The sequence below is a fragment of the Penaeus monodon genome, chromosome 18 (genome assembly GCF_015228065.2).
Source record: "Penaeus monodon isolate SGIC_2016 chromosome 18, NSTDA_Pmon_1, whole genome shotgun sequence".
Classification (NCBI taxonomy): domain Eukaryota; kingdom Metazoa; phylum Arthropoda; class Malacostraca; order Decapoda; family Penaeidae; genus Penaeus; species Penaeus monodon.
The window spans coordinates 13,384,304-13,389,303 of record NC_051403.1 but is presented as its reverse complement, the minus strand read 5'-3'; the positions used below and the strand labels follow the sequence as shown (position 1 = coordinate 13,389,303).

Sequence of the window (5,000 nt, the reverse complement as noted above, 5' to 3'; positions counted from 1 at the left end):
ATGAAAATAATAATAATAATAATAACAATAACAATAATAATAATAATAATAACAATGATAATAAACAATAATGATAATAATGTTTTTAATTATCATAATAATAATAGTGATAGTAAGAATAATGATGATTATTCTGATTATTGTTATTATTATTGTTATTATTATTATCATTGACATTATCATAGTTATAACTGTTATCTTCATTATCATCATCCCCATCACTATCATTTTTAAAATTATTATTGTTATTATTATTATTACTATCATCATTATCATTATCATCTTCATCACTATTACTGTTTCTGTCATTATTGTTTTGGTTATTACTATTGTTATCGTTATTATATTATTATCATCATTATCATCATTACTATTGGTACCATTATGATTATCAATGTTATCATTATCATCATCATTTTCATTACGATAATAAAAATATTTATCATAATTATTGCCATTATCTTCATCATCACTGTTATTATTAGTATTATTATCATTATGATCATCATCATTATTATTACTACTATCACCATTATCATCTTATTACTATCATCATTATCATTATTATTGTTATCATTATCATTATTACTACTATTACCTACTACTCTGTTCTCATCATTATTATTACTATCGTCATTATTTTAATCACTATTATCATTAAAATTATTAATAGTATTTTGATTATTTTCATTATCACTATTACAGTTATCATCATCGAGATTGTTATCATTAATACTAGCAGTGATTATCCTTACCATTATTATCATGATTCTTCTTACTATAAAAACAGCAACAACAACATCAACAACAACTTCAATAACAATGATAATTATTAGCATCATCATTATCATTGTTACTATAATTAGGGTTATCATTATCACCATTATCGTTATCATTAACACATTATCATTGTTACTACTATTATGGTTATTATTATCATCTTTATCATTAGCATTAACACATTATCATTACTACTATTATGGTTATTATTATCACCTCTTCGACCTCTTATTGACTATATATTTCGCTGGTTCTTGGGTCATATCTATACACAACTTCACGTCTTATGCCAAGTGAAATGATAAGCCAAAATCGATATCAAATAACGTTATAAAAAAAAAGCCAGGATGGGTGTCGGCACGTGCAGAAAAGAGAGAGAAAAAAAAATAAAATGAATATTGAAATTAATTAGTGCGATATGAAAATGAGACTTTTATCAGCATGGCTCTTTTTTCTGGTGTCACTCTTGTGATTATGAATATCAGCGTCATAATATTATAAGTCTATGTCCTATATGTATATTTATATGTCTTATATGTCTATGATTGGAGCTCATGTTTCTTTATTCTTTCTATTATCATCATTATCTTCCTCGTCGCCATCATCACTATCAATATAATCATTATTATAAACATTATAACTGATAGGAATGGTCGATATTTATATCCTCAATCATACTTTTTGGCTTGTTAGTCCTTAGAATTAACCATTCATTACCATCATCGTTACCACGTTTATCACAATTACATTTCTGACTTTTTTTTTTTCTTTTTCTGACTTTTTTTTTTTCTTTTTTTTTTTGTTCTTCAGTCTCCTATGACAAACGCAAAAAAAAAATCACGTGTCTCTATAAATTTGGCGTATATACATGTACTCTACAGTACCAACGCATAGGAAATGAATATGAATTATGTATACAAGTTCAAACACCGTTACAGTTCACTGGTTTTCCCGAAGATAGCATATGCGATCGTTCGTCAGATGCTACCCTTTGATCTAATATTGTAGCAGCTAGTGCGATGCTTGAGTCCTCTCTCTCTCTCTCTCTATCTATCTATCTATCTATCTATCTATCTATCTATCTATCTATCTATCTATCTATCTCGCTCGCTCGCTCGCTGATTGAGCCCCCCCCTCCCTCTCTCTCTCTCTCTCTCTCTCTCTCTCTCTCTCTCTCTCTCTCTCTCTCTCTTTCTCTCTCTCTCTCTCTCGCTCGCTCGCTCGCTCTCTCTCTCTCTCTCTTTCTCTCTGGCTCGACCTCGTTATAAGTTTTCTTCTACTCTCTTGCATCTTTTATAAGCTAAAGTCTACCATATTACGGATAATCTATCCGAAAGCTGAACATGAGAGCAACTTTAAATTAAGTTAAACACTTCCATTTCCGAACATGTTAACCACATTCATCAACAATATTCATATTAGATAAGGTCATGTTGAAGTGTCCAACTGTGCACAGCGGATCTAAAAGGCTTTTGGGGATGGAAGGATATACAAGGTATTTAGTTGAATCATTGTGTTCTAGTCTGCCATACTAAAGCTGGAATAAGCGTAGATGAACTTCAATCCTTACCGAAGGGAAGTTGCACCTCTTGATCGTAGTACTGGTGTTGTACTTGCTGCTCTTGTGCTGTAACTTCGCACGGGTGTTGATGAGAAAGGAAGTTTAGCTAGGATTTCATTTTCGTTTGTCATAAATGACACTAGTAGTCAGCCTCGATTCTGGATCATGTGCAATGAGGGGTAGCAGGGAACGGACCATAGGAGTTTTAGAAAGCATGGCAGCTTCTACCGTCCAGGAGAGGTGTGATGTATTGGACGCAAGCCATACTCCTGGCTGTGTTCTTTGTGATTTCCCTAACAATATTCATATGTTGGTAGCTGGGTTTTTGCTATATATAATTGTGCTGTGTGTCTGAGGATGCGTTTTTGATGAGGCCTATGTTTTCTTAGGTGTCAGGCATTTGCCACTGGTTGCTCTATTTAGGTGTGTTTCCGTGAATGCTGTGGGCGTAGTTTAAAGTGCACTTTCGGCACTGGTTGTAACAGGTGCAACGTTTTATGAAAGTAAACAAAGGCTGAAGACACTGCCTTGTGTGATACTTACTTCAATAGAATGTTTACTTATCATATGTCCATTTACAAGATCTCTCGTGGTGCCAAGACCATTCAAGGATTTTTTGCAAGATCATTGTGAGTTGTAGCAAAAGATCAGCTGTCAAGCCCTTCGACCGTTAACAAAAGTGCCTATTAATGACAAAATTGCTGTAGTTCTTTGCAAGAAAAGATGGAGTAAGATAGGCCTCTCGTTCTCAAGGGCATCTTATTTTCTTCTCATTATGGCTACATCCCTTGTCTGGTTCCAAAATTTCGACTTCTTTTGTACCGAACAAGCTTGTAACTGGGCAGTGAGTGGCAGACCAGCTGATCAGCATAACTCAGGAAAGTAAGAGAGCAAATTTTATCCTGCCCCACACACCTACTGGTTAATGGCAGGTATATCATGGAGCCTGGAAGTTGCTTATGGTAATCGGATACCCCGTCACGGTCTGGTAACTTACGGGAGAAGATATGACTAGAATTCTCTTTTCGAGAACCTTTGTTCTCTGTCCAACTACCACACTGTGCAAAAAACATCTTCCTCCTGCATGACCTCGATGTTAAGGCGGGTGAGGATAGCCCAGTGTTGGGATAAGTGAACGACCACTTATCCTCTCCTTCCTGTGCTATATCTCCCTGAGTTTGCCAAGAATGTCGGATATTTTGGTGTGTGTGGGGGGGAAGGCCTTCGAAAAAACATCCACGCCTTTCTTTGCCCAGTTTTGCACAACGATCTTGCTTTATGTGCCCTTTAAACAAGTTCCAGTGTTGCTTTTCCTCGCAGTGGTCCTGGATGCGTGACCCTTTACCTTGTAATGCTAGTAGAACGATTCCTTTGAACCGCAGGGTTAGTTGGTATTTGTGCAAGTGTCACAGACTCACCTTGCCCATTTGAGGTTGCTGTGGCCGGTTTTGATTTTCTTCCATATTCTCTCCGTCCATTTCTTTTTATATATGTATATATGTATGTATATATATATTATATGTACGAATGTATATGTATATACAAATATGTAAATATATATATATATATATATATATATATATTATATATATATATGTGTGTGTGTGTGTGTGTGTGTGTGTGTGTGTGTGTGTGTGTGTGTGTGTGTGTTTATACATATATATGTATATACAAAAATATGTATGAGTATATATAACATATAAATATATGTGTATATACATTTATAAGCTTTCTTATATATATATATATATATATATATATATATATATATATATATATATATATATATATATATTATATATATATATATATATATATATATATATATATATATATATATATATATATATTTTTTTTTTTTTTTTTTTTTTTTTTTTTTTTTTTTTTTTTTTTTTTTTACGGTAGGTTCATGTTTGAGCCTCCGATATTTAATTGTAGTTTTCATGTTTTGATGCTCTTGGAGTGAGTACGTGGTAGGGTCTCCAGTTCCTTTCCACGGAGAGTGCAGGTGTTACCTTTTTAGGTAATCATTCTCTCTATTATACCCGGGCTTGGGACCAGCACTTGACTTGGGCTGGCTTGGCCACCCAGTGGCTAGGTAGGCAATCGAAGTGAAGTTCCTTACCCAAGGGAACAACGCGCCGGCCGGTGACTCGAACCCTCGAACTCAGACTGTCGTCATGCCAGTCTTGAGTCCGATGCTCTAACCACTTGGCCACCACGACCTTACATACATATATATATATATATATATATATATATATATATATATATATATATATATATATATATATATATATATGTGTATGTATATACATATTGTGTGTGTGTGTGTGTGTCTTTTTCTTTTTCTTTTTTTCTTTTTATTCGTTCCATCACCGATGCGGTGTTTGACGACCTACTTGGCGCCATGTTAACATCGTTTAGTCGACTGGGTATTTATACTGGGGTGGCAGACCAAGGATCCTTCCCCAGGGGAGTAGTTCCTTAGATAATCATTGTTGGTGGTTCTCAACCCACCATCACATCTACGATAGACTCACCCACTTCCGTATCTAGGTTTGATTTATCCAACTTTAGCAAATCGTGTGTGTGTGTGTGTGTGTGCATGAGTGAACACACACTCATGCGCACAATGCACAAATTAGTTTGTGCATTG

The 5,000-nt window shown here is 34.4% G+C and overlaps 1 protein-coding gene across 1 annotated transcript in view; it reads right to left on the bottom strand.

Annotated features, from left to right (window-relative positions):
• LOC119584280 overlaps positions 1-5,000 on the bottom strand; it is a 63,152-nt gene that overhangs the window by 23,387 nt on the left and 34,765 nt on the right. The gene's annotated exons all lie outside the window — the stretch shown is intronic.